Source organism: Pristiophorus japonicus, chromosome 7, assembly GCF_044704955.1.
Source record: "Pristiophorus japonicus isolate sPriJap1 chromosome 7, sPriJap1.hap1, whole genome shotgun sequence".
Lineage (NCBI taxonomy): Eukaryota > Metazoa > Chordata > Chondrichthyes > Pristiophoridae > Pristiophorus > Pristiophorus japonicus.
Window position 1 is genome coordinate 99,874,078 of NC_091983.1, and position 20,659 is coordinate 99,894,736.

Consider the following 20,659-nt stretch of genomic DNA (forward strand, 5'->3'; position numbering starts at 1 on the left):
AAAAATCTTTTTACACAGCAAGATACGGTATTTATACTGTATATTTAATGGTGTAAGTCTTCATCAAGAATTTCCAACTGTTATTAAAAAAAGTTACAAATACAGGTGCATACATACATAGGTGCAGACACATACCGCATACATAACACATATACATACACTCAGTTTGTCTGTATGCAGCACATTTAAGGACTGATGGTAGGTGGGACTGAAAAAGCAAATCATACAACATCAATTAACAAGAAAACTTAAAGTGGTGCAATTTTAAATCCCTTTCAGGGTTTTGTGAGCTTGTGGGGTTTTTTCAGTTCCACAATCCCATCCTTGGCAAAAAAAAATCTGTTTCTAAGTAAATACTGTATGTTTCTTTGTGTACGTAAGCTTTTTATTCAAGTAATAACAATCTGTTATTACCGTTCAAGGTGCAACCATATGTCAAGTACAGCGCATCAGATCCTTGACATATAGTCTTTCTTTTTTAACTGAAATATTGCTGTTTGTTTTTGTAATTTACAGAGTGCTTTTTTTAATTTAAATAGGTGCAGAAAATTTATCAATTTTATAACTTGCAGCATGGGAAAAACTGGAGTTTTTCTTTACCTGAATATACCTGAATTTTAATTGGTTACAATAACATGAGCCACAGTGTTATATAGCAGGTTTTTATCCATGTTAAATCCATCAAAACCATACAGGGACAGGCCGAAATACTCTGGCCAAAGCCATATGGTGAGATTCAATAAGCCAATTTACAACCTACAACAGCCTAGCTTTCTTTTTAGCCCTTGTGTGCCTAATCAGGCCTTTGCATGAGGAACGTGCATGCAAACTTCTGGAAAAGGGTTACTCTTATGACTTCCTTGTGCAGCTCAGGTGTATTCTGGTGCAGAGATTCCCAGATAGCTTTGACTTAGGAGACTTAAAGGCTTCCTTGAATAATGTGGATAGAGATTTTACTGCTATGCAGCAATGTCTAATATGACAATTAGCACAATACTATTCACTGTGCAGGTAAGATACAGTTTAGATATTTGGTTATATACAGCTCTGTTTTTAGTCCGCGTATAACTCAATGGACATAATAGTATTGTTGCATATGTCAAAATAGTCTAACTTAATGAAATTATCCATGAAGCAAATTTCTTTCAGATCTCGCCGGGTACTTCATTTCATGTTTAGAAAAGGAGTGTGAAGCTTTAGCAGAACCATGTTCACGTTATCAGCCAACATGAATCCCAAGCAATTTGACATGATAAAATTTCTTCAAACTCGTTTAAAACATTTTCAGTTTGTTTTCCACTAAAACTCTCCCTCTCCTTTATTATACACTTCAAATAACCAATATATTGAACAAGGTTTTAATTATCCACACAAATGTTTTTTTCAATCTGTTTCAGTAAAGGACATCATGCAGTAATGTAGTTCATCCACCATGTTTGGTTTATCAAACACAAGGGAGTGCAAATTCAGTTGGAGGCTTCTTAGGGCGCTAATGGCGGCAGGTTGTAAGTTTTGCATCGGTAAATTCGGTTGCTGCGCCCCGAGAGCGGAGTTGAGTGCTAAGGGAGGCGTTCCACACCTCTATTAGGGCTCTAGGTCAAGTGAGCAACTGAAAATCCGTTGGGAAAGAGCCGGCTTCTGAGCTATCCCCATGAAAGGCATCCCTGCAAAAAAAAGAAATCGGCACATAAAACATTCCCGATAAAGTACTCCCACCAAATAAAGGTGAATTGCAAAAAAAATTCAAAGAACTATCAATTCCACTTAGCTTTTTCAATCATTCCTTCCCCCAGGACAGCTCTGCACACCAGCTTTCTCTGGTGGTGTCATTACTGGGCACTATGGGTGCCGCTCCAACCAAATATCGCATCGTTGCCGAAACCGGGGGAGTTGCACACCAGCGCAATGCTCCCAGGTGATACTGCTCAGCACCGGCGACACCGGCACACTGAATGTGCCAAGTGGCGCAAATGCCAGCGCTCGCGGCTCCAACCCCTTTAGAACCCCTGTTCCGACCCTTTCCAGGAGCGTTCACCGACAGAATTCGTCCCCCAAGATGTTTTATAGTTTTAACTAACCTACTATAATGTCAGTAGGTTGTAACATTTTCACCTGCCATCTATTAAATCCCAAAGGTTTCCTTTTTTATTAGGTAGGCAGTGACTAAGTACTGAGTTATGTAATAGATTGTCAATAGTAGAAAACTTTCCATTAAATATGTGGCATTAGGTAAAAGTGTGGAGTATTTAGTGCAAACCACTGCTATATATAATAGGTAGCTTCAAACACACAATCTATCTTTTGTTACTTAAGAAGCCTAATCGTTGAATCACTGATTCCACAAAGAAAATTATTGCATATTTATTTAAGGGATGTTGTCGCAGATCTTGTGAGGCAATTATATTTATGCACATTCCCAGTGGAAAAATATACCATATTTATGTAAAGACATATACTACATACTGCCCAATCAGTAAGATAACAAATGAATGTTTCCATTATATATTTATGTTTTGAATATGTTTTGTTTTTAAACCATAATTTTACTTATTATCTCTGTCTATCAGAGGTATAAAGCGCTTGGCATGACATGTCATCTAATTAATAATATTGATTAGAACCGTAGACTATTGCAGTGCAGAAACATGCAGTTCAGCCCATCAAGCCGATGAGTATGTTTAAATGATTGGTAATGTGTTTGCTTAAAATTAATTCTCATGCATATTTCCACTTCCATATTACATTACTGCATTTGTATTTTTTAAATCCAACTGTGTAATTTCTCATTCAAAGGTATTTTTGCATTTAAAGTTTATTTTACCCAAAGTTATTCCAAGTTTATTATACCTGTGGAGAACTCCATAACATGGCAACTGATGTATAGGTAACTATAAAATAACTCTATTTTATCTTGCAAGATCATTCCTTCCCATTACAGATGGCAAATGATAATGCTTCTATATATCATTACACATTTCAGTACGATGGATAAATATCCAATGACATTTAATAAGAAAGTAATGTAATTTAAATCAAGATTGAAAAACTACCTTAACCACAATTTCATCTGATGACCAAAAGTCATATCGAGCTATTATTTCTATTTCTGAGAGATTTTCTTTTCCCATATGGACACCAAATATTATTTCTAGCGGTTGGCATGGTGGCTTCCAGCCACCTGTTGTGGACTAATCAAAAATTGCAGCACTGAAGAAGTCAATTGGCCCACTGAGCCATTGCCAGTGCGAGCTCTTCAACTGAAGCTGTCTACATTAATCCTATTTCTTGGTCCTTTCATGTATCCATTTATATTCTTCTGCATTAAATATTTTCCAATTCCCTTCAAATGATGTTATAGTCTCTGCCTCAATAGCCAATTGTAATATTATAATTCCCGGTTCTAATAACCTTCTCTGTGGGAAAACAATTCTACTAACTGAACCCTTCTATCTTCTAGTGATAATCCTTAGTATGGATTCTTGTTACTGAGTTATCAAGCAGTGTGCACTATCTTTTACTATTTAACCATTCAAACTCTTTCATCATTTTGAAAACCTTTATTAGATCAACCCATAATTATAACATCTCACTCCCAGCATTATTCTAATGATTTTCACATGACTCTGATATCCTTCCTAAAATGTAGTGCTTAAAACTTCAACTGTGCCCTAATCAATGTATTCAACATTACTGCCTTCCTTTTATATTCAGTCCACCTATGTATAAAAACATATCCCATTTGCATTTTAATGGTCTTTTTCATCTGCGTTCTGCACTTATAGTCCTCTGTTCTTCCACTCAAAAATATTACTGCTTAAGGTGTATTTCCTTTCACTTTTCTTTCTTCAAAAATGTACCTTCTCATTTTTCTGTTTTGAACTGCAGCTACCACCTATCTGCCCACTCTGCTAACCTGTCTATGTCCCCTTGCAAACTCCTCACTTTTTGCTGTGCCCCCTAATTTGATATGAACAAACTTCAACATAATTCCCATGTTCCTACATCCAAATTATTTATATAAAGGAAAAACTAACAGAAATCCCAGCATAGATCCCTATGCACATGACTTCTCTTATCCTGCCAATCTGAAAAACATCAATTTATCCCCTACTCTTGATTTCTGTCCCTTAGCCCTTTTTCTACATGCAGCTGCTATGTATGACATAATATAACTGATCTTCACCTTCATAATCATGTAAATTGACCGTTGCCTGAAAACCCCCAAATATATTGGCCCGGAATTTGCAGTTGTAATGACAAACTGTCAACATTCGTCATCATTGCTCTGTGAAACTGACAGCAACTTCAGGTGTCCACACTACGCAGTTAAAAGCCGAAAGCCAGAAGTTGCTATCAGTGATTCCTCACTCCTCCACTGTTGAAATCCTTGCAGATTGAAATCTTACAAATCACTTGAATTGAAGTGAACTTCCATATTTTACGCTCTAATCTTGCTGCAAAAACCCCAGAGAAAGTTAAGCCTTGTTGAATGAGGTGTAACTGGGTTTTTAACAGCATACTAAGTCATAATTACTGCTGAAAAGCATCTCTGGCTTTTGGAATGTCAAATTTCTCCATTATGATACAAATTCTCATAGATTTTAAAATAAAAATTATTTACAGTTTGTTTATGATACTGCATTCTACCTTAATCCCATGTGTATTTCACAATTTTTATTTTGCTCGATGTAAAATGATTTTAAAAAGTGTAGGGTAATAAGTGCTTTATACTTCCTGGTTTGCTATCTGTGAGAATTCCTTCATGTGATTGGCTGTTCAGTCATCTCTGTTGCTGGATGCTGGAGATCCCCTATACATGGCGCCAGATGAAATTAACATTGGGAAAGGTGAAATCGACGCCACAGAGATTGCTAGATCTTTGTAGGCAGCTTTCTTAGAGGTCAGTGGAGAGCGACATCACTTTGCTTCCAATTGCAACATCCGAGCCATTATATTGAACTATAAAGCTCATTCCAAACCAATGTGATGACTAATAAAACAGAATCCCATGCTAGAGCAGTTTGCAGTGAATACAGTCAGAAATGCAATTGTAATTCACTTTTTTGAATGTTGCATTATATTCAAGCATTTTTGTACATATCTTATGAAACAATGCAAAGATTCAGTAAAACACTGAAAGGGCAGTTAGCGCTTCTGGGAGACGATAAGGACATTTTGCCCGGGGGCAGGTAGCGGAGGCGACCCGGCCAGAATTGCCCCCGGAATGGCGGTGGCAAAACGGGTTTGCACTGTGCCCCTTACTTTTCACCCCATGCGGCGGCACACACAACGATGACGTCAACGTTGCATGCGCCGACCCCTTTGCGCCCCACGGGGGATATTGCCGCGCAGGAGCAAGGTTGGCGAGGAATAATCCCACTGACAGCTTTGCGGGTCGCAAAGCTGTGGTGGCTGGGGCCCTGTCCGCCCTTAAAGGGGAGGCCTTTGCACCACGGCTGCCATCTTTTTTTTGTCGGACGATTTTGCAGTCGATACAACAATGGCAGACGCTGGTTCGGCCGGGCTGCCTTTTGGGCGCCGGGAAGTGGCTGCAGAGTTCACAGCGGCCCTCCCCTTCACAGATGATTTTTTTTGTTAAAGTGCCCAATTCAGGGGCTCTTACGTCCGATTATCGCCAGACAAAACAAAAGCACTTAATTCGAATTAAGCGCCCCAAACCGAGCACGGGGAAATTTTGGCCCCTTGGAGTATTTTAATTGTAAAATCTTTTATACAGAAAGGAACATATTCTTCACACCCCAGGAGTTCAGGGGATATTGACCATTGCTACCATCCAAACCTACCTTATACAAACACATGAAGTGAGACAGATTAAGTCGATAATCCTGCTATATTTATTTTTAAAGAGATTACATTGTTCCAGCCAAAAATAGTTGCCATCGTGCCAAAACAATAAGGCTTAGCAGTTTTGTCTCAAATAAACTGTATTTTCTCTTCTGGTAAGAAATGTGCATTTCGTCAGACACAGCTTGTTGCAATTTCTAAAAATTCCTGAATGTCATTGTGTAAATGTAATGAAATATCTGTCCACATTATTGAGGAATATTTTTTTAATTCAGACTGTGGTGCACTGTTGTTTGCTGGGGAGTCTAATGAACTCAAGCAAGATGAAGCTTATCACTAACAAAAAAAAAATTCTGCCTTTTAATTTCTGGACTGCCTAGCACAATAGTCATGATTCGTTATACTCGAAGATTTAGTATGATATCTTTACGCAACTTTAGTCAGTTAACCCTTTGTGTACTGAGAAAATAGATCCACTTCCTGTTACAACCTATAGACCACCTGCCACGCAGAACCTTGGTATCATTGAATCTCAATTAACAGTCAAAAAGCATATGTATTGTTGCTATATTGAAAGATATGTCTTAGCTGAAAGTGCACATTGGAAAGACCTTTTCAGCACTCAAAGGGTTATGATAATTTAATTTAATTATATAATGCCAACGTCTATATCGCCTGGTGTGATTGGCTGACAGGTGTGTATTAGCAAACAGAAAAGCATACCTTCCCTGAAACAGCAAATTGCAAGGGTGCTAAATTTCCAAACACTAAATTGATGTACTTTTTTAATGACAGAAATAGTATGATTTATTTTTATAAACTGACGTTTAATGCTCTGAGGCATTATATAATAGTGGTAATGAACAATATGGTATGCATTATTGGTTGGTAAATTGCACTTTAAGATAACCCAACTCTGGCACGCATTACCATCTGATAATCACCACATTTCTGTTCCTTATCACTGAAGCAAATTAGTATTTTGTGTCATTATATTTCATCATATGTAGTACCATTATATCTTTATACACACAAGAAAATGTGCTGCAGTATTTGCATGATGTAAAAGACGCAGGCAATTGTAATTTTGCAGCACTCGAAGGACCTAGTTAGTAAATCATGAATCATTCGAAGGGCTTTCAAGGTTAGCTAGTTATCTAGTTTAACTATCCTGATTGTTTTAATCATAAAATATTTCTAAATGTATTTGCTATTTTAATTGATTTATATAAAGCAACAATAGCTTAGGTTGTCTTCCTAAGAAACTAATGTATGAGAGATGATTTCTTAAATTAGGAGAATAGATCAGGTTTTCTACTTTTTCAGTGACATCCAGTTGGAAATCTCTTTAACAGCAGTGGGCCAAAGCCAAACACTTCAGACTGGTGCTAGCAACTTGCAAATCTGCTAGTTGCATTTTACAATCTGCCACAGTGACTTGTCATCAGATAAACCAACATGTTAAGCTGTCAATGTGAAAATCTGAATATGAAAGCTACAAAAGGCCCAGTTATGTTGTTTCCTAGGACCAAAATAGGATATTGATTGATTACTACTAGTTAACAGAAATTGTATTTGAGACTTTTCATTCACATGTCATCTATTGTTTAGTGTATTCCTTTCATTTTCAAAAAAGCACATGATCAGTTATGCACTTTAGTAGAAGAAATACCATTCATTAACACTGACTTTACTTTAAAGGCAGGACAAGGTACTTCCAAGTACATTTGCAAAAATATGCACTTAGCTTTGTGGATACACTGTTCAACAACAGCTTAATGTATATTAGGTTAATTTCCTTTCGAGTTGGCTGGTCCTCTTCCAGCCATATTTGGACTAGTATATCTTAGTACAAGAATAATAAATAGTAACATTTAAAACTAACAGTAAAGAAAACAATCCTACAACGTTGCATCATCCTCTGTTTAATTATGGGCTGGCATGGTATGATGTTATATTCCCTAGCGATGTTATTACACCAAAACAGTTTTAACAATTTATCTAAACTATGAGTGATGTACTCAGATGTATTTTATCTTAATAGTCTTAAAATAACACCAGAAACTAAATGTCCAAATTCAGTGAAAAGCTTTATTTTATTTTAATTAACTAGTACAATATACTTAAAAAAAATGTTCAGCTAGTAACCAGGCAGTAGGTAATATAATTTAAAATCCCCTCTACCCTCTTTCCCATTTTGATTTCTTATGTTCTACAGGGAGAAACGAGTACGTCTCACTTTGGAGTATCTCATAAAGCTGTAGCTGAGATCCAGATCTCATAATTTTGAGGAAACCTCAGGCAAAAAACTGATTCCAACCACTCCATATTTCCTTGTGCTGATTGACCATGGAGTGCTGCAGTCTTTTAAAGTGATGCCTGTGTTAATGACGATAAACTATTATTTAGTTTATTCTGCTGACCATGAAAGCCCTATGTTCTTAAATCATCTTAGCTTAGGATGTGATTTTAAATAAACAAACGAAAAACACTTTGCTTCTCAACCTTGTGGTGCCTTTTCTCTAGGTGCTTATGGTACTCCTATCAAGGCAGCCACTTACAGCAAACAACAATGCCAGTACCTTTTCATATTATGTGCCAGTGCAGTAAAATAAAAGAATCACTGTATATATATATATTATATGTGAGGTTCTAGTGCAGCTGCATAGAGAATTTGTTATTCTCCTGCAGGAACAAAAAAAGTTTAAAAAATAAGGTTCTCAACAGGAATTAGCTGTGTTAATGGGAGCAACATCAAAAATCAAAGGTGCTAACATCGAACCTCAATTTTATAGTGTGGTTTTTAGAAAACAAAAAATAAACCGAATACTTCCTGTGAAGCCTTACTGTAGATTGATATAGCTGTTTATCCAAAAACAACACAAAGAAACTGTAAATAATGTACGGAAGAAAAACTTTGCTATTTCCTATAATGTAATGTATATGTTCAGATGTATGTTTGGTTAGTGAACTACTCTTACCTCAAGACAGTTGAGAAGTTTGTAGTTATTTTTTTCCTATTTCAAGTTGCAGCAATCCATGTGAAGCTGAACTTTGCCCAGGTGCTTTTTCCCTTCTTTCTGAGGAAGAGATGGGTCTTGTGAGTTAAATTCATGGGCTTAAAAGTGATGACAAATTTATTTAAAAAAAATTGTGCATGAAGTAATTAAGAAAGGATATTTGTATGGCTGTAAATGTCAGGAGTTTGTGAGCATGTGTGTACTGTACATACATTTCCTGTGTGAGATATACAGTTAAAAAATGTCAAATGAAAAAATAAACAAAAATGATTTTCAAAGGATATTTTATCTGACAGTGCTCTTTCACCTTGATACGAAGCCCCAGCTCCCAACTATGCAATCTTCCAGTTTCTCCAACCTCCAAATTCTAGGTAATTTTTTTCCCATATTCAAATTTTTCTTTTACAAATATCTCGTATCAACAAGGTGAAAATGCTACAGTGACTTTTGCTTGAAATATACATATTTAGTTCTTGGTGACTTAATGTGATCTTGAATAATTAAATGGCATCTTCTAACTGTGCCAGATTCTTTTCCAATTCAATATAGCTTCAGTTTTACTTTAACGTAGTTATATCTACCTCATTATAATTTATCTAATTTCCTGTGGTTTTAGCATTTACTTTCTATTTGAAATTTAAAAATTAATTGGTAGATAGTAAGTAAATTAAACTATTTTTGCTTTTGCAATAAATCACAAAGTTATATAATATTCACTGATCACAATCTTGACTGGCCCCTGCAACAATTACAATCAGTTATATGAATATTACAGCTCTGTATAGAAATTATGACCTGAGCTAATAGTATTAGAAATACACAAGAAGTTATGTTCCTGCTTTAAATAACTGCAATTTTGCATCAGTTTTCTCGTGTGAATTAGGGAAAGACCAATGACGCCAAGTAACTGCACCAGTGAATCGCATTCTAATGGGTTGTCTAGTGTAGGCAGCTCCAATCGCCTAGATACCAATTATAAAAAACAATTCCTGTAACGTATACCACATTTCCTTCTGTGGCGTCCTTTACATTATATATGCTGATACCGTTTTGCCTACTTTATTTTTCTTAAAGCACACTGTCCAGTATGTTCTATGAGAAATTATATTACTAACAGTACATTATGGTGTTAACTCATTTTGGAATGTCTTTTTGGAGTCTCATATTTCACGTCCCGAAACTCAACAATCCAATCAGTATATACAGTAATATATAATAACTATAAATAGCATATAGAGTAACATTTAAAAAAAAGTTAAGCAATGTTAAGTGCTTTTTCACAAAGAGCTTGTATTGGGATGTGGTATCAATAAATTGATTAAGTGGTCTCTGTAACTATTTACGATGAAGTTTTTTGTCAGTTCTTCTTGTGTATTACATTAACTGTCTGCAGAAGGTAGAATTGTGAATCAGGTAGTAGATTGTAGTTGGAATCGGGAATCAAAAAGATATCAGAAAAAGTTGTGAATACTTGAAAATATGCTTCCAAGTATTTCATTTGATTGAAATCATGTCACTCCTTTGTGCACTATCCATAGAAATAATTTGAAAACTTCATTTTCTGTGCACCTGAAGTGTTTAATGCAAAAATGTCCCAAAAGCACAAGGAACATTGCCTGTAAAATGCAGTCTGTGCTGCCATTGTTTTCCATTACTATCTTTATAAATGGTACTTGACAAATTAACATTATGCAAAGCACTACTGAAATAAAAAGATTTAATCAATTTTAATTATTAATGTGTTGTCTGATCGAGAACACACATCTGAACTGCTAAAATCTTTTTCAGGTATATATGTACATGATTAGGAACATGTGTGACACCTTTACAGTTAGGCTGGCCTTCCATTTCAGCAGACTTCTGTTGTGCACAAAATAAGTTTTATGAACATTTCCTTGAAACACAATTGCATTTAAGGGGTCATTTATTTATATGATTTAAATGACAGGGTTAGAAGACAGTCACATTTTAACTAACAATGCAAACCTTAATTCTGGTACAATACAGTGGTATGTATGTAATTTATCATATTTCCATACTGAAAAATAACTTGGACAATTGTATATTTCCTTTGTGAAATTAAGATAAAAGTACAAGTACAGTGGAACCTACTTATAATGAACTCATATGTAGTGAGACTGTTTATACTGAAAACGTCGCAATATCCCAATTCACGTAGAACATAATACTGGATAAATACTTGAGTTCGATTTTGATTACATTTTGTAATGATAATCCAAACTTTTTTTTTTGTTGCATTGTTTCTCCAATAATGAGCAAGAGAATACCCACTTGAGGATCTGGAAATCAATGCCTTATGTGATAAAATGCTTAACTTATGTCATATTCACAGAATCTCTTAATTATGCAGAAAGTGTTGATTCCAGTTCAGCTGCAGGAAATGGTAGATCTTTGTAAAGTACTGACATTTCTTTTTGTAATGTATGCAGTTTGTTTTTAGGTCAGGCTTACAGCAGAAAAGCAGAATGTTATAACTCCTTTCAACAATCTTTAAAGCAGTCTTAAAATTAATCTGATGAATTTAGAAAATTCACGTTGAGTTTTGTTAATATCACTTTCCTTGTGCCACAACATTTCTTATCTTTTAGTTGTTAACAGACTACACTTAGTTAATAGTTTCTCATCTTGCAAATCTAAGGCTTTGCAAAAAGTAAATATTTACGGTAAAGGAACAATTTAACCACTAATGCTAATGTTATATTTTAAGTTTATGGTTTTGCAGGTGCACGTACTTCACTCTTGTTAAAATAACATATATTATAGACTATGATTTAGTCGTCATATACTCACAAACTAATGCAAATCTGTGTTGAATTGGTTCACAAGTTGAGCTCTATGATGTGACCATACTTTGCTCAGTCTTTTTTTCCCAAGTTTACAACATAAATATGACCCATCTTATCTCTTTAATTATTACATCAGTTTCAATTTGTGATGTATTATGGAGTTAGAAGAAACTTTTGTCTAATCTGGGCTGGATTTAAATCCCTGTTCTGCTGCAACCATTTAAGAGCATAATCATACCATTAAGTCAAATAACTCTCTTCTCCCCAAGTTGTATTATGGCATTCCCATGACCAAATCTCTTTCTACAATTTGTTCTGTGAATGTAAATATTGTAGTGTATCATACTTTGGAAGAACAACTGATAATCATTGCTGAAATTTTATTTTTTTTCTCACACAGCACTGACATTATGATTTGGTTATTTCTTCAACCAATGTTACAGCACATGTCCATTCTAGCTCACTTCTTAAAGTCAGTGTGACAGTAGCATAAGACTGCTGATGTAATTGAATTCAATATCAGTTACTAACCCAGTATAGTAGCCTTGTTAATTGCTTATTAGTGCAATTGTTTGGCAGGTTACTTGCTGGTTAACAACTTAGGCAAACAAAAATAAATCTTAAATAAACAAAATAAAAATGCAGAAGATTAAGCAGTTAAATTAAGATTAAGATTTTTTTTAAACTCTATTTCTTATTCTTCTTTTTCCTAGATCTAGGCTAACTTTAGGAAGATAGGAGAATCCAATCTACTGATATCTCTAGGATCCATCTTAATCTGCTTTCACTCCTTTCCCCAGAGAGCCCAGCTAAAACTGATAAGCATCCTCTGAGGAAGGCTGAGGCTGGGTTGTGATTCAAATTCTTGTCTAGTTAAACATTCAACTGCTGCACTAATGTAACTACTACTAGACTGTTCAGGTTTTGGATTAAATTAAAATAAAACTTACAAGAAGCAACGTATTCTGCTTGTTATCCAAAGTAATGTACTTGTGAAGGCTCCATATCAAAATTAATAATTCCACATACTAATTACTTATTAGCTAAAAGTGTTGGCTGTCTGTTTATATGACTTCAGTCCCAGTGCTGCCTGTTCCTTGAATCCAGCAGCTGTGATGCTTTAAGATAGTTTTTAATTTGGTGGAATGATAGAGGCCAAATTGCTATACACACCTCATACCAATTAATTACTATCTAAAATTATGAAGATATCTTCAAACCAGACCACCCTTTTTTCCAAATAGGAAAAACTCATATGAAGCAAAATGATGTCACAGAGAAAATCTGAAGAGTAGTTATTTACATTCTTTTATAATTCATTAAACATGCTTTTGTCAAATAATGGATTTTCCTAAGAAAGCTTTGAATGATATTTCTGACTATTTACAATGTTAGTTGGATATCTTAAAATCCACCTTTGCTATATAAATTTTAATACATGGAAATGAGTTAAGTTTATGTTATATTCATAGAAGTACCTCTTAGGGTAAATCTCCTGTACAACAGTCATTCATAGAAATACATAAAGTTACAACACCGAAACACGCCATTTGGTCCAACCAGTTTGTGTTGGCATTTATCCTCCATGTGAGGATATCGTTCCAATTACATTTACCCTTACTGTTTACATTAACCCTGAAACTCATTTCCTTCATCCACCTATCCAATCTAGTCAAATTCACTTGAGAACTTTCAACAGCGAATGGGTTAAGCTTTTGCAGCACATTTTATAAATGTGTAGCCAGAGGGATTTTGCAGAGGAGAGTTGCTCATTGTGCTCCCATTTTTATAAAGAAACCTTTGCCCTATTTTTACTGCCTTCTAGTATGAGTAGTTCTGAAATAATTTGTTTTAATCTGAATCAAAACAGACTCTATAAACCAACAGCAACCAGTTTCACAGAATCAGTTCAGAAATCTGCTTTACTTTTACTGTCAGCTGTCAGCTGTCATCACATGAGCATCATCACAGGAAATCAACTAACTTGTGGTAAAGAACATACTTCCTGTCATGGCAGCAGCCTGTGCTATATGTTTTAATATAAAATTGAAAGGAGCTGTACAATCACCTGCAAAACTTGCTAAGTATGTTAAAAATGCACACATGTAAAACAATAAATTATCTTATACTTAATTTTGAAATGCCAATAACCGTTATGTCACAAACACACACACATACATCTTGCAAAGCATATGGTATATATTATACCTGGTGCAGGTTACACAATTCCACATTAGCAAGTATGATCAATGGGATTTACTCAGGTACAACTAATTATTAAGCAAATACTGTACTTGTATTTTAACATGTGAGAAAAGCTTCTTGATACAGATCCGGAGAGCTATCCCTGAATAGATATTTTCCGCTTTGTTTAAAGTGCTATTTTAATAAGGGCTAGAGATTCAGAACGTTAAATTATTGCTGTTTTGTTCCTGTTAACCACCCTAAATACTGTAGACGACTCTTCAAAAAATACCAACTGCAATTATTCAAGCCTCCTGATACAAACTATGAAATGGAATAGTCTAATTTTGTGAGAATACTGTAGTAATAAAACAGTTCAGTGTACACTTAAATTGCAATATGCAGGTATAAGCATAACAACAACTGCCAAAGGGACACTGCAGTATTTGCCTTCATTTCTGCTCTCAGATGAGACAGAATTTATGGTGCTCCATCATAGCTATTTTACCTATTGATTATATCTTGAATATTTGCAGTGCAAACATTGTTTATCTGCAAAGAGGTTTATTTTATATTCTTTATGAATCATCTAAATTTAGACTGGAATTTAGGGCTAAACACTTTCATTACAATTCATAATGTATCCAAAGCACATTTCTCAGTGAAGATAACTACATTCAAATGCTTCAGAAAAAGTCATACTGGTGCTTGCTAGCAGTTCTACATGCCAATTAATAGCTCCGATTATCTGGTCATTTCAGAACACTAGCTTCTTAGAGAAGTAACAACCAGAAATTCATGCAAAAAATATAAATACAATAAAATAGGTTTGAAAAAGGATTTAGCTGACTTACATAGAAGCTTATGATCTGTACTCATCCCTAGTTGTACAATAGTGATGGTAAATTAGATACCGGTCTAAGTCTCCATTACAGGTCATCTGTATACTGACCTGTTGCTATTATACATCATATGCCAATCTTACAGAGCCAAGTTGTTGACTGTCAACCAAGCAGAAGCTGTGTTTATTTTATGCACAGAAAACAACAGAGGTACTGGCTAATAGTCATTTGAAAAATGAAGTCAAATGTTACACTTTAAAATGTATGTGTTAGTAGCAGTATCTAAAGTGTAGATGATGCTGTTACCATCTCAATTTTCTATTTACAGTTTACTAATTATTTTGGTACGAAAGGCATAGCCCTTTATAGAAAATAATCCAATTGTTTTGGCATAAGTGTCATTACAGTGCACATTATCTACTTCCACTTCAGTGTACAAATGTCCCTTAAATTGATAATTTAACACTAATGATTAAAAGAAGATTCGTGGTCAATGATATTAAAGTTATAGAGCACAATGGAGTGATACAACACTTTAATTAAATGGGATGTTTGATGATTAATTTGTGATTTTCGTATCTTCTTTCTTTGTATTTAGGAGTTATTATATTAATTAAGAATGTTGTTTGTAAAAATGATTGTAATTTATCATTTTGTAAATGTAAAACAAAATATCTGTTTTTTTAACCTTTACTGTGCTGAATTTCTCAATAATTGGTGCATACATCAGAGATACTCAATATATAACATTAACAACTGCAGATGAATTATATGTGAAACTTTTCTTCATTCTAATAAGATGGTATCTGCATAGTAATGGTTAAAATGTAAGGCCTGTCACTTGACTGTAATGTTACTGTTCAATTATCTTTCAAGAAAATATTAATATTGTTTAAAGTCATTGGACCCCAATTTCTACTGCTTTGGAAGCAGTGGAAACAGACCTGTTTAAACAATTTAAAAATAAATTCTAATGGGATTTCTATATTCACAATAACCATGTGCATTGTTTCAAATACTGTCAGTCTGGGCAACTATTCAAAGGTAAAGACAATATGTACAAAACAATGACAACACTGAATTATGGATATTAATGTTGATTGTGATGAGCATAGCTAATCCTATTGAAATGGGTTACCAATGTAAGGGAATCAGTTACCTGTATACGGCATCTTTGAACCATTTTTCTACTAGATTGCAATAGTGACCCCCCCCCCATACTTTTATCCATTTAATTATTTATCTTAAAGTGTTAATCTGAAACTGACCTGCCCAATCTTTAAAAAATTATAATTTTTAAAATAAATGTTTCAGTCCAATTATACAATTCGACATGTGCTCTTCAAAATCCTATCAACTGTTAACTTGAGTTGTGGACTAGTTTCTCAAAGCTAGTTTGGAGATAACTTCACCTCATCTTCAAACAGTAACATGACAGATTAATCAATCGTTCTGATGTAGTTTGGATTTATAACATTTTTATGATGACAACTGAGGAATACACTGTATCAGTCTCATCCAACACAAATGTGATTGTTAGTTCATGAAGGTCATCAAAACTAATACCAGACTCAACATTTATAGAGACCAAATTTAAGACTTTAAAGATGAAATATGAAGAAAAAATTATTTTAGAAAATTACCTGGCACTTATTAACTGTGGTGCTATATAATCTGTTTTCACCAAAGTTTGTGGTACAGGGAAAAAAATATCTCAGATAAGATGTCCAAATAATAAACTATTAGTCTTTTATCACTATGCTCATATGAATTGCCCAGGGGGTGTCAGTATACAATGCATCATGGGTGAACAGGATCCATGGTTAATAATTTGCCCCTAAAAAGTTGGAAATGTTAATGGGAATCAGACAGCATGATGTTAATGCTTCTATATTTTGACAATATGCCTTATATGTGCTGTCATTGTCTAGTCCTTTATTAGCTTTTGAAAGGCCACTAAGCAGTGTGGATGTATATTGTTTTGAGCCAGTTGATCCTTATTGTACTGTATTTTGTATTATTTCCTGTAAACTTAAGTTGGTAGCAAAAACTTTTCCTATTCTTTGAGAAAGAAGTGTTTTCTATAATATATGTAATGTTGTGTTGTCCAGATTCTATATACAAAAAACAAAAAATATATGTATATGATGTATCTGATATTTGACAGCTATTAGCTGTTATTTTAACCAGTATAATTATGAAAAATTGCATAATGTCAGTGTTTAAAAGTTTAAAACTAGTTAAGATGTTTGTGTAATCTTGCATGGTCAGATGTACTTAGTGAAATGTTGTTGAGGTCTTCAGTGCACAGGATGGTTTCATTTTGACTATAATGGTGATTGGTTGTTGACCAGAAAATAACTCTTTTATCCTTTTATTGCATCTTGTCTCCAACTAGGGTTTTTCTTAAGTTCATCTACTGTACTTTAATACTGTTCCTTAAAACCAGGTTGTGGAAATTAAAGCAGTCTTTGGCAAATTATTGTCCAAGAACCACAGTATTTTTTTTCTGTTGTGTTCAATAGCAACTTTTTCAGTGAGGTGTAATCAACTGAGTTAAACCAAATTCTAGAAAGGTCTTTTATTTAACTGATATACAAGGGCACCACATTTGCTAAAGTAAAATATGTACTACTAAATAATTTAATTCTCTCCTGTACATCATGGTGAAAGGACACATGCATGTAATAGATTTTTAAAAAGTCATTGTTTTCCCCCGCAGACAAATTGCCCAGAAGCTTTATTAGAAATCAAGCACCAAAGATCACAAATGTCTACATAACTTTTGTATTATTTAAATGTAATTCTAGTCAAGCTTGCATGGATCATTTTGGATTAAGGATTATTGTAGTCATTCAACAGGCGTTACAAATGGCTGCTAATCTGTACGGAATTTTAGTTTATAGGAAGAGTTAGTAACAGAAATAATTGCGTTTGAAACTAGCTTTTTAAAAAAAAAACTGTTTTGATCAATTGATGTATTTCTTGTGCAGTGTATCACACCTCCATAATCTAATAGTACAAAGTGAGGTATGATCTAACAAAAAAACTACAATAAATAATTATTGTAAAATTACAAAATCTGATAATTCCCTTTATGATATTGGATTCTGCCATCAGGGGCCATTTTTCTTTGGGTATGTGTTTTATTGAGCACTTTATCATTCCATGTCCTGTTGCCTTGTCTTCTAGACCTAGAAATTACTGTTGCCAATATTAGCAAATGAACATGCATCATGTTCACATGACATTCTTCTGACATTATTTCAGTGGAGATGTTAATCCATTTAAAATAAACTGGTTAACAACTGTGTAAAATAGTGGACAGAAGACTAAAAGTAATTTCAAAGCTGTAGTTCCACTTTTGGCACTATTCGTTATTCTTAAAACATTGCCATAAACACCAAAGGGTAGATTTTGGGCTGTAACCATTCTAGGACCTATGCTTGCTATTGCACGAGAAGTGCGTGACCAAATCAAGAGGTTCAAGGATCAATGGAAATTTGTACTTGGGCCTCATCAACATACTCGACAAAGAGAGCAATGTCAGGCTGCCTGCCTCGCCCACTGTGGCTCTGAGATAAGTCCCGGGAGGGTGGCAATTGCAACTCCTGTGGAGTCAGGAGGAGCACACTTGCTCCTCCTGGCTCCACAGGAGCAGTTTATTAAAAAAAATTAAACTTGCCTTTTGTAGGTGGCCACCACGCTGACGAATCCATGGGCCTTCCTGCTCATCGATGATTAGTTTCAGCAAGGGGCCCTTCAACAGCTGTTAGGTTCCTATTTTAAATATTTACTGAAGCCTAATGCCTCTGCTTTTGCCTTCTGCCCGGATGCCTAAAAAAAAGCCCACAAATTTAATAATGGGACTGACACCTGCCCATTGGTGGAATGCTTACCAATTTCTACCCCAAAGGCCTGAATTAAGAATGCCATAATCTAAAGTGTTGGGAGTCCACATACACACAGTGCAATGCTTATTCTGCTAAGGCCTATGTATTATTCTGAGCAAATAATGTGAGTGGCCTTTCAGATTTGGTTTAATTCAAGTATTTTTAATGTGTGTTTCTTAAATTATTCATCTTAGATTTTTGATCTTTGTATGTAAAGTTACTGCAGCCATAAAAAATGTCTCTTGACCTTCACCAACACTTTCAATGTCTGTGGCTGTCTTCCCTTGGACATTAATGAATGTATGTATCCTAAGTGCAGAACATGGCTTGCTTATTTAGACTGATTGGAAATTGCAGTTTTAAAAGTATGTTTATTCAAATTCTACTGTTTTCACCACTATTTACGTGGTTTTGGGGAACGTAGTGTGTCAAGACATCACGCCAAACCAATTTTTTTTTGTTGTATTTGTTAATGTTCTGTTTCACAGAACACATTTAAAAAATAATGAAATGCCATTTAAAATGTTTTATTGTAACATGAACAGATAAAATCATCTGGACAAAAGATTTATACATGAATCAGAAAATATTTATTTCAAATTTTGTACCTTTCCATTTTAATACATTATATGATGTATTGATTGAAATGAAAAAAATATATAAACAGTTTTCATTTTATTAAGTTGTTCTTGTTGCTTTTCCTGTACAAACACAAACACGGCTTTAAAATTTCAATATGTTTCAACAATGCAATAATTATACAAGTAAAACCTTTTCCTTTCATTAGTTTACTTTTATATTAAATTGTAACAGTTAAGACTGCAAGGTGCAGATTGGTAGAACACAGGAAGCGCTGGGTTAAACACAGCACAGAACTAATCCTTTTATTTTCAATACCCTGTGTGGTGCACTCACCTTTCTCACGGCATTACAAATGTTTGGTTTACATTTCTGATAATATCCGTTCCAAAACACCATCTAAATAATGAGAGAATTTTGCTGTCAGAAGTAAATCTTCTTTCTCCTTTGACACAATTAAGAGCATCATTGTAGCGCCCCCCACCTCCAGTGGATAAAGATACTGCCCAGCATAGCACTCCATTATACAGGCCAGAGATTCTAAGCTCACTTCCCAGTCTGTTGTCAATTAGTTAATATCAGCTGGGGCAGCAGTTGAAATAATACAACCGGCCTTTGGGCTATAACGACCAAGCTGGCTGAGTCCTGAAAGACATAGCTGGCAGAACAGGTCTCTGTGGTGGTGAGGGAACCAACACAAGGGAGTAATCTAATTGAACTGGTCTTCGATAACAACAATAACAACTTGTATTTATATAGCACGTTAATGTAGAAAAACAACCCAAGGCACTTCACAGGAGTGCTATCAAAAGAATGTGACACCAAACCAGATATGGAGTTATTAGAACAAATGATCAAAAGCTTGGTCAAAGAGGTAGGTTTTAAGGAGCAACTTAAAGGAAGGAAGAGATGTAGAAAGGCAGAGAGGGTTAAGGGGGAATTCTCGAGTTTAGGGCCTTGGCACTTGAAGGCACGGCCATCAATGGTGGAGCGATTTTAAATTACAGATGCTCGAGGCCAGAATTGGAGGAGCAAAGATATCTCGGAGGGTTGTAGGGCTGGAAGAGATTAGAAATATGGAGGGGCGAAGCCATGGAGCGATTTGAAAACAAGGATGAGAATTTTAAAGTTGAGGCATTGTTTAACTGGCAGCCAATGTAGGTCAGTGAGCACAGGGGTGATGGGTGAACGGGACTTGGTGCGAGTCAGGATACAGGCAGCAAAGTTTTGGTTGACCGCAGGTTTATGGAGGGTAGAACGTGGGAGGTCAGCCCGGTGTGCATTGGAATAGTCAGGTCTAGAGGTAACAAAGGCACGGATGAATGTTTCAGCAGCAGTTGAGCTGAGGCAGGAGCGGAGTCGGGCAATGCTACGCAGATGGAAATAGACAGTCTTAGTGATGGCACGGATATGTGGTCAAAAGCTCATCTCGGGGTCAAATATGACACCCCGGTTGAGAACAGTCTGGTTCAGCCTCAGACATTTGCCAGGTAGAGGGGTGGAGTCAGTGGCTAAGGAACAGAGTTTGT

General features: G+C 35.2%; 1 long non-coding RNA gene across 1 annotated transcript in view; it reads right to left on the bottom strand.

Annotated features, from left to right (window-relative positions):
- Positions 1-62: 62 nt before the first annotated feature.
- LOC139266816 (uncharacterized) overlaps positions 63-20,659 on the bottom strand; it is a 239,605-nt gene continuing 219,008 nt past the window's right edge. The window contains exons 3-4 of the long non-coding RNA XR_011593780.1: positions 8,787-8,885; positions 63-1,664 (exon numbers count right to left, since the gene is read on the bottom strand). This is a non-coding gene — a long non-coding RNA (uncharacterized lncRNA). The remainder of the gene's footprint in view (positions 1,665-8,786; positions 8,886-20,659) is intronic.